Genomic DNA, 12,553 nt, shown 5'->3' with positions numbered 1-12,553 from the left:
ACTGATTTTTTATTGTCCCCATAGTTTTGCCTTTTTCAGAAAGTCATGCAGTTGGAATCATACAGTATGCAGGCTTCTTTCCCTCAGTAACAATATGCATTTAAGGTTCCCCCATGTCTCCTCACGGCTTGATAGGTCATTTCTTTTTAGTGTTAATAATATTCCTTTGTCTGGATGTGCCATGCCTTACCGCTCCTTCAGAAATTCTGGTAGTTCTTAATGTCTAGACCTGCTCTGTCTGATGCATGGGCTGCTAGCTACATAACATTTAAATAAAGTGGCTGTTTAGATTTAAAATAATTAACATTAAGTAAAATAAAAAATTCAGTTTCTCAGTCACATTAGCTACACTGAGACTGCTCGGTAGCCGCGTGTGGCTGGCGGCTACTGTTTTAGCCCAGATACGGGGCAGCTCTGATCATTCAGAAGGTTCTACTGCATACATAGCCCTGCTCTAGACTATTGATCTTGGTCACTAGGCATGTTATTTTTTTTTACTTTTTTGCCTGCACCACGCAGCTTGGGGGATCTTAGTTCCCAAACCAGGGATTGAACCCGGTCCCTCGGCAGTGAAAGCCTGGAGTCCTAACCACTGGACCGCCAGGGAATTCCCACTTCCCACTAGGCATGTTAATGTATTGAGGTTCTACCGTAGTTCGATGCCTTGTCAAATTAATGTACGTTAACTAACTTAATCCCATTCACAGCCCTATGAGTGTGGTGCTATTACTATTCCCATTTTACACAGGAAAATCTGAAGGTCAGAAAGGTTAAGTGATACATCCAATGTCGCACAGTTAGTGGCGGCGGGGCCAGGACTGGAGCCAGGTGTCCCCCACGCCAGGACACTGTTCTCAGATGCTAAGCATGCCGCCGGTCATCTGCTCTGTGATAGCTGCTCCTTCACTGCCCATCCTAAGATCCTCCATCAGCAGGGGTTGCATATAATCCATCGCTTACAGACGAGAACACTGAGATTTCAAAATGTGAGTAAACGTCTGCGGTCCCAGAGGTGACGTCATCGGCAGAACAGAGGCTGGACGCCCAGCCCCTCCCAGCCAGACCGATAGCCTTTGTTCCGCCCTGTTTTCTGGGATGCAGGGGCTGTCGCCTACTTCGGCAGCACCACAGCAGTCAGCACAAAGCCTTTGGCAAAGCCAGATCTCTGCTTGCCGAGGGACGCGGAGAGGAGAGACCACAGTCTAGCTTCCTCCGCGCCGGGAGCTGTGAGGGGTTTGTGAGACTAGAATGTCTTTCACATGCCTTCCTGGGCTATGGTTTGCCTTCTTCTGAGAAGGACATGGAGCAGATGTGAGGTGGTGATGAAGAACACGGCACTGGCCGTCGGGAGCAATGACTCGTTCATTCACCAGCGTTCGACATTTATTGGGCACCCACTGCATGCCAAACCCTGAGACAAGACTGGGTCCAGATGTGAGCAAGGAAGCTGGGAAGGCGATGTGCAAATTCAACGCTGGAGCCAGAGACAGAGGACGACCTGCCAGCAGCAGCCAAGCAGTGCGGGGTGGGAGGGAGGAGACCGGCCCAGATGCTGTCTTTTGCAGAGACAAAACTTGTGGAGGATCAAGTGGCCTCCTTGGAGAATGCCTGGCAAATGCTCAAAGCAAGATCAATTTCTGACTTTTTCTCTATGTAGGAGAAGCCTCCTGACCCTGGTGGAGGTGCCTGTAGCTACAGAACCAACTGTGACTTTGTATTTACAGCTGGAATTTACAGCTCTGCCCTCCCAACCCCCTAAGACGGCCAAGGTCCCTTCAAATGGACATTTGAGCTTGGTCTGATTTTTGGTACTTCCTGGGGAGAAGAAAGAAAAGAGAAGAGTTGGGAGGATGATGGTGGAGGGAGGAAGTGTCTGCCTTCAGGTCACTGGGTGGTGACTATTGAGTGGACGGGCACGGCCCCCGCTGGACCACAAGGCCAAGGCAGCTGGGGAGCAGGGCAGTTTTCTGGAAGTCTTGTGCAGACTTCCGCCCGCCCCCGGGAGCCTCCCCCCAGCAGCTCTGGAGGACACGGCAGCCGCTGTGCTTAGCTGAGTGCATGGCTGGCGCGGCCACCCCCCCGGGCCAGGCCTCGGCTCCACCTGCTGCTGCAGCTTCGTGCCCTTCCTGCCCTGGAAGCGTGACGGCTGCTCCTAGCGCCCCCCTCCCCCTGGGGCCGGACCTGAGCCCCCAGCGCTTTCTCCTGCCTGCCTGCTCCTCTGTGGCCGCCCTGCTCAGCATACCCTCCATCGCTTCTGTAGCCCTTGTCCTGCTCCAGGTGCTTCTTCCTGCCTGCCTGCTGCCGAGTCTGGAGACGGAATCTCAGATCCCCCTGGCTGAGCAGACGGGGTGCAGCTGGCCAGCTCTGCCGTTTGCCTCCCGCCCCTGCCCTCCCCTCAGACACAGGTGACCAGAGCGACCCTTTTAAGCACCAGTTGCCTCTTGCCATTCCTTGACTCGGGGCTCTAATGGCTGCCATTCATCCTGAGAGCGGAGGCCAGGTTCCCTTCATCAAGGAACAACAAAGCTTTACACGACCTGACCCCGGCCCATCACTCCCCCTCTCACTCACTTGGCTCCAGCCACACTGGCCCCCAGCCGCTCCTCTCATGTGCCCGCTCACCCTGGACAAGGGCTGCCTGCTTCTCCCGTCCCTGGGGGGCTCTTCCCCTGGATGCCCACATTGCTCACTTCTCTGCTGCCTTCAGTGTAGACCAGCCAGGCTAGAAAGAGAGCTTGCAAAAGGATAAGATGAGAAAGACATCCAAATTCCCCTCCTCCCCCTCCTTCCCTTCCCTTCTGGCAGGCTCTAGCCTCTTCACTCTGGTTCTGTTTTTCTCCGGAGCATGTGCCAGACACGGCTGAATCCAGGGCTCAGCCACCTCTGGAATCTCTCCCATCTCATGGATCTTCTTTCCTCTGGTTCAGCTTCACTCCCTTCTCCACAGTGTTGGCAAAATAGCCTCCAGCCTCTCTGGGCTTTAGCCTTCAGTTTGCAAAGCCAGTACAAACAGCAGGCTCCATTTCCAATGGTTCCTGAAGGAGGACAAGGGCTGGTTCTCCCTGGACTAACTTGAGACTTGGCTTATTTTCGAACCACCCTGTGTGGCCAGGGGAGGGGGCCCTTCTGCTTGGCAAGGCCCGGGTCACATATCTGTCCCTGGAAATGGAGTGGGGGTGGGATAAGCCCTGCCCAAAGCACCGAGCTTGAAACTGATGAGCAATGGTTCCCAAAGGGAGATTCGGGCACAGCTCCCAGGAGTAGGGGAAATGGATCCAGGGCAGGTGAGAAGACTCCATATTCACTGGGTTCCCCCCAACCACTTCCCCGTTTGCTTCCCAGCTCTTCCCCCCGGGCCCATCCTGTCTGCATCCTGCAGTCATTTTGAGCTCACAAAATATACTGTATGATCTGTTACTCTCCTGTTAGTAAGTCTTTGGTGCCTAGAGGTTAAAGTCCAAGCATCTTAGACCAGCATTAAAAGCCACCTCAGATCGGCCTCACCTCAGCTATCCCATCTTGTCTCCTTGAAAGCTCTCAGCCTGGCCTGGTGGGTCTGCTCACTGCCGAATCCCCCTCCCATGCTGTCTGTGCATGAGCATCCCCCCTCCCAAAATACAGCGGTGTCACCTCCAACCTGACCACTTCCTTCAATACCTGGCTGTGCCTTTCTGAAGCCCTAGAATATTGACCACTTCTGGCCTTTCCTATACATTGTCCTACACTGTTAGCTATCCACTCAAGACCTCTTCCTCCATTCCTCCAAGCCCGTTGTAGGTCACTTGAGGGTAGAGACCATCTTGCATGTTCCCCGTAGCCCCAGCTGTGAGAACCCGATAAATCATGATTGATTGTTTAGGTGCCACTCTTCCTACATATCAGCCTTATTCCAGAGAGCTTGCCTCTGCCTCCGCAGGCCCCGCAGATGGATGCTGAGACTGTGGGTTGTGTGTGACATTAAGGACAAGTCAGTGGGTCACTGAAGGAGTTAGAAACGTGAAGAGTCTTCACACACTCTGTCCCCCCCTTCTCTCTTCCTGTCTCCTTCCTCAAAAGGAGGGATTTCCTCACCAGGGATCAGTGTGATCCCTCAGATTGTTCCTAGTGGCCTCTTGTCCTCTGGAGATGGGTTCCGTGCTCTCATCTAACTGGTCAACCCCTGCTTTCTTTTCTTCACCCCTCCCCCACTGCTTGCCAACCGAGTGCCTCCTGGGGCTTCGCTCCCCCACTTCACACTCTCCCTTGGACACTGCCATGCTGTCGTGGGCACTGCCCTCCAGCCAGGAGAGTTGGCCGTATGACCTTGAGCTCTCTGAGTCTCAGTACTCAGATTGTAAGGTAGAGATGCAGGATGTACTTCACAGTTATCACACAGACCAAATGAATAAGGCATGAAAACGCTTCTGATGGTGCTAGATGCATAGCGAGCGCTCAGCTTCTGGTGATGGAGCACAGTCTCTCTCAGCTGCTGCCTCTCTGGTCACGGCTGACATGAGGCTGCCGTCTAGTAGGCTTGCAGCTGACCACTGTGAGGGGCTGGTGGGGATGGGGGCCAAGTCAGGCCCCACGTCCTCCTGGGGCAGGGAGCGTGGATGTCTGCTCTGGCTCTGAGGTGTGAGCGTGCGGCCGTGGTGCTTCTGTGGGTCCATAGCCCAGTCCCCAGGCGTGGGTCTGCCGGCATCTCCAGTGGTCTCCCTGCTAATCAGAGGGTGGGACAGAAATCCTAATCTGACCCCCACGTGGCTCTGGGTCACTTTTCCTACCAACTCCTGCTTCACGCTGTAGGTGGCACACAGGGCAGGGGGCTACGTTGAGTTTGCAGGTTTTCATTTTTATGAAGCTCAGGCCCACCCTCCCTCCACTTTTTAACAATTTTCCGGATCATCAGGTAGAATGAGTATGTTGATGGGGACATAACCAGTGCTCTTATGGCACAGAGACCTTCAAGTGAACGGGAATAAAATATACCAAGAGTGGCTCTGTGAGGATAAAATCCTACCATGAGAACAAGCTTTAGAGTCATACCCCCGTTCTGAACCATAAAGAAGTCGAGAACTTGAGCCCAGGAAGGAAGAAGGAACAGGGAGAAGAGGCAGAACTCAGTAACACGGCACAGCATTTCCAAGAGTGTGTGCACCTGCCCCTCCAGAGCTGACTAGGTGGCAAACTGCTCGGAGAGCAACGCGTGTGACACCACCCACTGGGGCTCTGCGGGGCACATCGATGTAACCTCAGAAGTCCTAAAGGGAAAAAAATGTGTTTGACTTGATGTAGCTGAGTTTTTCCGGATTAGATGGGTAGAGCAACACTTTTGTTCTGCATAACGACTGTGAACACTCCACAGAGCTATTGTTTCTCAGAGTATGTCATCAACCACACAAAGATATACACAGCTCCATATTGGACTCTGTGTACGTGGTAGGAGTTCATTCACTCCTTCAAACATATTTTTGATCCCCTACTGTGCACCAGACCCTTAGGCCCAATGATGAGAAAGACAAATCCTCCACCTCATGGAGCTTACCGTCTCCTGGGCAGAGACAGATGAAAAGCACACCAGATGGTGACAAGTAGGGTAAACAAGGGTCCCTATCTGCAGAGAAGGTGGGAGGGATGGACTAGAATTTCAGGTGCATGTATGTGGGGGGTAGATAAGTCACCCAGACATCATCCCAGGAGAGGAAGCATCAGGGCCTGGCCCCAGATGTGGGCTATGCCATCTGGGTCTGAAGAGCTGCAAGGAAGCCAGTGAGTTTGTGAGGGGTGGGGGTGGGGTTTAAGGGACAGAGGGAAGGAGGTGTCAGAGGGGGTGCTGGAATGATTCCGTGAGAGGCTCAGAGAAGGGGAGGCCTGGGGAAGGGGCAGGAGTGAAGGAAGGGTAGAAGAAAGACCTCATGGCGTTCCACACGTGGGGAACGATCACGAGGGAAGGTGGGAGGTGGAGAGCACAGCACATGCTCTGGGCTCGAGGTCACAGGATGTGGACTCAAGTCCCCCCCCCAGATCTCCGTCCCACAGTTACCAGGCAGGAGAGCGGCAGCCCTCCCCAGGATGCTGGGTGGCTATACATGATGCTGTGTGGTTATGTGTGTGCCAAGTGCCACAGAAAGGGATGGGATGGTTTCCACAGAAACAGGTACTCGGGCACCTTTGCCAGCAGTGATGTGTGAACCGCTCTATCCCATCACGGTTCAGGCAGAGGCAGGAGGCTGGTCTCTAGGATGCATTGGACAGCTTTCTTGCTCTAAATGCCCTCTCCCAATCCCCGCCCCTCAATGAGATAAGAAATAGGTACTATTGCCCATCACGTTTTAGAAACAGGGGGACCACGAGAGCAGTTAGGAGTTTTGTTTGAGTTCTTCCTGGAAGTCAACACTTGGAAGAGGAGCCAAGATAGGGCTCCACAGTTCTGTCTGTCCTGCTGACCATGACGCATTTCCAGAAGCTAGCCACGCGTTCTGTAAAAAGTTTTAATTGTGGTAAAATACACATAACATAGAATAACATCTTAACCATTTTTAAGTGTACAGTTGAGTGTTAAGTGCATTCACATTGTTGTGTAACCCATCTCCAGACGTCTGTTCATCTTACAAAATAGAAACCCTGCCCATTAAACAAGAATTCCCCCATTCCCCCTCCCCCCAGCCCCTGGCAACCACCATTCTACTTTCTATCTCTATGAATTTGATGACTCTGGAGATCTCTGATAAATGGAATCATACAGTATTTATCTTTTTGTGACAGGTTTTCTTCACTTAGCATAATGTCCCCAAGGTTTGTCCATGTTATATGTGCCAGAATTTCTTTCTTCTGTAACACTGGATAATATTCCATTATATATATTTATCCATGCATCCATCAGTGGACACCTGGGTTGCTTCCTTCTTTTGGCTATTGTGAATAACGCTGCTTTGAACACAGGTGTACGAATATCTGTTTGAGACCCCATCTTCAATTCTTGTCCAGAAGTAGAATTGCTGAATGGAAAATATGGTGATTATATTTTCAATTTCTTGAGAAACCTTCATACTATTTTTCATAGTAACTACACCACTTTACATTCCCACATATAAGGCACAAGAGTTCCAATTCCTCCACACCTTTGCCAACACTTCTATTTTATGTTTTTGTTTCTTTGTTTGTTTGGTTTGACTTTCTTTTATAGTAGTCATCCCATTGGGTGTGAGGTATGTCTCATGGTTTTGATTTGCATGTTTTTAATGATTAGTGATGTTGACTACCTTTTCATGTGATTTTTGGCCATCTGTGTATCTTCTATTCATGTCCTTTGGCCATTTTTAAGAGGGTTGTTTGTTTGCTAGTCAAGAAATTTTAATGATCACTGGGATAAGATAATAAATATAAAGGAATAGGGCAAGCTGGGCTAAGGGTTTATCAGCTCTGACTCCAATATCCCAGCTGGCTGAACCTCTCAACCTCCCCACGGACATGGCCAAGCCTCCTATTCAGGGTGGCTGTTGACACTAGTGGTGAGAAATTCTGCCCCCCAAGAAATGACTGGGGAGAACCAGGGCTGGCTTTAGGGCCCTACCTTTCATCCAAACTGAGGTTGAAGAAGAAATTATTTCTGTGTAAACAAAAATTTTTGTCCTTTCCCTTTTCCCTTTTCCAGCCCAATCTGAAGTATTACTGTATCCCCAGCAACCACAGCAACTATAACCAGCACCATCCCGACCACCACCACTGCTACCAGCATGTATCACGAGCTCACCGTGGACCACATCTGGTGCCCCCATGGCTGGAATCCATCGGTGTTCAAATCCCTAGGTGAGAAATCGCCAGCCATTAAGTCATCTGATTGGCTAAACATCCTAAGCATCTGAAACTGAGAAGACAATGTGCGTCTGCTTGTTTTGTTTTTCATCCACACCAGAAAGTAATGAAGCGGTGGTTGGGAATTTTAAGCAGCAGCTTCAGTCAGGCTGGGTGGTTTATAGAGATCAACTTACCCCCTTGGAGTGCTCAGCAACCAACCAGAAGGCTTTCCCAAACCAAGCAATTTTATAATTAAGTGATAATTGTTTTTTGGAGGGTTTTTTTTTCCCCTGGGTAGCCTAGAGAAAGATAAACAGCTGCAGGAATCGATAAGCATCAAGGTCATAGGCTGAATTATTTACCAGTTCTCTGCTATTTATCTCAAACTTTCCTCTCTACAAGGAAAAAATTGTGTCTACTTCACATGCGATTTAGAATGTACCTGGTTTAGTTTCACAGTTGTTATTACTGTCTTTACCTTTTTATGACTGAGCAAAATTGCTGTTTCGTGAACAAAGTCTAGAGAGTGGGAGCATGGAAGGGTCTGATGCCAGGGTTCATTCACTGGCCTGGGCCCTAAGCTGTAGGAATACTGGGGTTGGGGGATGGGCAGCAAAAGATGCAGGCTGTGTGCACCTAGCCCGATACATTGCTTATTTTCATGATTACTACAATATCTCCCTAACAGCCCTCCTCACCTTCTCGTTCTTATCCCACCCACTATGGATGCCGCAATCAGTCAAAATGATCTTTCCTAAACCCAAATCTGTCAATTCTCTATGAAGAAGTCTCTAGGATGATCTAAATCCACAAAAGGAATCCACCCGTACATTCCTTATGGGTTTTGCAGCATCGTTCCCCTCTGTGCACACCTGGCCTCATGTCCTGCTACTCCCTGACTTCCTCACTAAATTCCTGCCGTACTTCTTTGAGTTCTTCAAACCTACCACGCTCTATCCCCTCAGGGTCACCTCAGCTGTTGGTCCTGCTGGAATAATATCCTTCTCTTTCCCAAGGTAAGCCCAACTCATCTACATTCTATTAGCCCCCCCTTTTAAGTCTGGGTGATTGCCACTTCCTGGGTCCCCCCAGAGCACACATCCCAACCCCCATGACATGTCTTGGGTCATTTGAGATGAAGGACCATGCTTATATGAGCATGTATTATATCACTAATAATAGTTCAATGTCTAGTCTATAATAGATAGTCAATACCTATTTGTGCAGTTGATGAAGGAATCTCATAAGTTACCTTGGGCCACGGAGAAGGAAATGGGGCTCAGGGAAAGTGTTGCCTGGTAGAATGTTGCTGTGAAATTGTAACTAAGCCTCTCTGAAAAGCACCTTGCTTGCCTTCGGCTGAACCACACGCTAACAGAAAATAGCTGTGAAGGTTTAAAGAAAGCACGATACGCTATAAAAATTAATATTAAAACTCAATATATTGAGAGTTGGTTATTTTTTTATAAGATTATTATTCCTCTAAGCAAACCTGCCCATTTCCATGTATTTTACTATTGAATCAATTCGTATACAACCTTCAATAACATGTTCTATAAAACAACAAGATATCTGCACCAAAAATATGCACTTTTTGGTGAGTCCTTCACTTTTTCAGACCATTAACATATTCAATAACAGGTACAGGAATAAAGGGAGATTCAGGGGACCGTCTAGGCTAGATAGATGTGCTTGACCTCTACCAATTCCGAGCTGAGTTAGAAGAACCTACACCTCAAATCAAATTGACTTAATGTTATTTCATGTCCTTTGCAGGCACATTTCCAGTTTTTCTTCTTTGGCTGGTAGGTAACTTTGAGTCACCTCTATGTGTTTATACGGTGCCAAATATTTGGATGGAAGGCTATGTGATAAATGTGAACAAAATATCTGGGTAGATAACTCAGATTTTCTTTATTTGGAGTTTTGAGTGCTTTGTAGACAAATCTAAGACACGTGGTTTCCTATCTGAGGTCCTTCATCTTCCTTGTGGTCTTGGATGTTGATCCTGGCTCCAGGCCAGGGACCAGGCGCTCTGGCTCAGTGTGCTTACAGAGCTGTGAGCAGCTTTGAAAGAGCTCCTTGATCTCTATTAAGGGTGTAGATACCAATGATGCACTCATTTTCCCACTTTCTTTCTCACTCCTCCATTAATGACCAGAAACTATTAATGACCAGAATCAATCTGGCTGCTTGGTGAGATTAGAGGACTTTTACTTGTCTTGCAACTGCTTGTAGGAAGCCAGGTGCAGCGTCAGTTTATCATGAACTCACTTTCTCTCTCTACATCTCTGCTATTAAGTAACGCCACCCTGGGGCTTGTTCCTGATAAAGCAGCTTTATAGAAGGCAAAGCGATGGGTCTCCACACAACCCTGGTTATTATTCTCCATCCAGGGATGGCTTAAGTTAAGTAAGGCAACATGTTCGAGCTAAGCAGTCCCTCCTGAGAATCTTGGTTTTAATTCTGAGACAGTGTTTATCTTGAGAAGAGATTTTTCAGAGGTTAGATAGGGCCAGGCCTACATAGGGGCTGAGAGGCTGGATAGGACACACCACTGGCTATTTGGAAGGATTCAAATAACGCTACAGCAGGAACTCGAACCAGCTTTGTGGAATATTCTGAAACCCAATTCTTCACGTTAATCATTCTAATCCTAACATCCAGAGACTGGAGGGGAGCCGTGTCCCCATGAGGACCACTGAAAGGTAAATCCTGAGAACAAATGGAAAGTGCTGGAAATAGGCGCAGCTGAAACTGAGAGCCCAGGAAGCCTGCAGCCCAGAAAAAGCTGGTTTAGGATCAGGCAAATGATTAGGTGATTAGGAAATCCTATGCAGTACAGTGAGCAGGCAAGCTTATTCTTCTTTCCATTGATTAGACACCAGCAGACGTTTGGAAGGGTGAGGGCATATCCCATGCCACACAGGTTGACACTTGAATCTGTATATGTGTATTGTTTTCCCTTGCTGAAAAACTGCATTTACTATTTATCCATAGAACCTGTCTACTTTCTTAAAGACTATCAATCAACTGCCCTGTTTTTTAAGAAATACGTTGATCCCATCATAGACAAAGTTAGCAAGCATTAAAGTAGGGATTGGATACTCTTTTCAAAGTCCCTGTCCCCAGTTAAAAAGTGATAGCACTTTCTAATTGTTTGCTTTAAATCGGGATAACACAGGGCTTGCATAAGAAATTTAAGATACCATGCAAAGTTACCAAATTTTCTTGGGCAAAGAAAATTAAAGAGGTACTATATTAGTTGGGATTTATTCTAAGCTGCTATTACAGAGACCCACTCAGTGCAATGCTTAAACGAGAATTAAAAATCTCAGACTTTTTATTAAAAGTGCTTCTCAGCCAGTAGACAGGTGGACAGAAACTTAGGACACACACCTTTCCTTTTAAGGCACAACTAGGAAGTGGCAGCCCTCAGTCACGTGGCCACACAGCCAAGCAAGGCTGGGAAACCAGCCTTCAGCTGGGTACCAATGTTCCCAGGTAAGAACCAGGAATTCTGTTATTGAAGGAAGAAGGGTCAACAGATATTGGTGGACAAGTTGCAGGTTCTTCCACAGGTACAGACATAGAAGGAATGCAGGACAACATGGAATTCAAGATATTAAACTACTACTTGGACTGAGGTTGCAATTGAAATAAAAAACAGGAGAAAAAGGAACTTGAGGTGGGTAGATGGCAGTGCTCCCAGACTTAGATAAAGAGGATTAAACATAGATATGTATGTTGCAATTAGAAGAGGAAAGGAGTATGTAGTCCACTTTCAAGTCCTTTAAATTTGGTCCAAACTAGCGTAAATGGGGCTCAACTCTATTCAGTTGTGTTACTTGATAGTGGCAGGCCCATAAGGCAGTTCTCTTTAATTGGGCTGGATTTGAAAATTTGTAATTCTTTAGCTCTTTATTTTGAAATGTTCCTCTTTATTCCCGGTGATATCACATGTTCTGGAGTCTACATTATCTGAAATTAACAGTCTCTCCAGCTTTCTTATTGTTAATGTTTGCTTAACGTGTTTTTTTATACATACCTGTGTCTTCATATTTAAAGAGGTTTCTTGTACACAAGACATAGTTGAGTCTTGCGCATGTATTCGGTCTGACAATTTCTGCCTTTTATTTGACACATTTAGACCATTTATATTTAATGTGATTATTGATATGGTTGGATTTAAGTCTACCATGTTGCTACTGGTTTTCCTTTCGTTTCATGTGCTCTTTGATCTTATGTCATCATTTTCTGTGGCTTTTTTGGATTAATTAAGGATTTTCTATGATTCCGTTTTATGTCCACTACTGGCTAATTAGTTACATCTTTTATTTAATTTAATTTAATTTAATTTTTAGTTTTTAGTGGTTGTTCTAGGGTTTATAATATGCCCTTAACTTATCATAGACTGTTTTGAAAGAATATTACATCATTTCTTATATAACGTAAGAGCCTTACAGTAAACACTTACATTTTCCTGTTCATCCTTTGTGCTATTTGGATTGTACATTTTACATATACATATATTATAAAATCCCATAATATGTTACTATTTTTTTTGCTTTGAACATTCATTTATCTTTTGAGAAATTAAAAGATGAGGAAAAAAGGAAATATTAATATTTTAAAATACTTTTTATTTCTTTGTGTAGATCTATAGTTCCATCTGTTACATTTTTTCTTCTGCCCAAATAACTTCTTTCAATATTCCTTGTAGGACTGATATACTGGTAGTAAATTCTTTCAGCTTTTGTTTGCCTGAAATAGGTTG

At 46.8% G+C, this 12,553-nt stretch overlaps 1 long non-coding RNA gene across 9 annotated transcripts in view; it reads left to right on the top strand.

Moving 5' to 3' along the window:
• LOC309667629 overlaps positions 1–12,553 on the top strand; it is a 362,191-nt gene that overhangs the window by 242,209 nt on the left and 107,429 nt on the right. For 6 of the 9 annotated variants that reach the window (XR_014267848.1, XR_014267849.1, XR_014267850.1 and 3 more), the window contains exon 5: positions 7,634–7,788. This is a non-coding gene — a long non-coding RNA (uncharacterized lncRNA). Of the gene's footprint in view, positions 1–7,633; positions 9,582–12,553 lie in introns of all 9 variants that reach the window. The other 3 variants (XR_014267853.1, XR_014267855.1, XR_014267854.1) reach the window with 2 other exon arrangements.

This window comes from Balaenoptera physalus (genome assembly GCF_965194825.1).
Source record: "Balaenoptera physalus genome assembly, chromosome: 10".
NCBI classification, from domain to species: Eukaryota; Metazoa; Chordata; class Mammalia; order Artiodactyla; family Balaenopteridae; genus Balaenoptera; species Balaenoptera physalus.
Note: the sequence above shows the minus strand (reverse complement) of the source record. Positions and strands in the feature narration are given on the sequence as shown.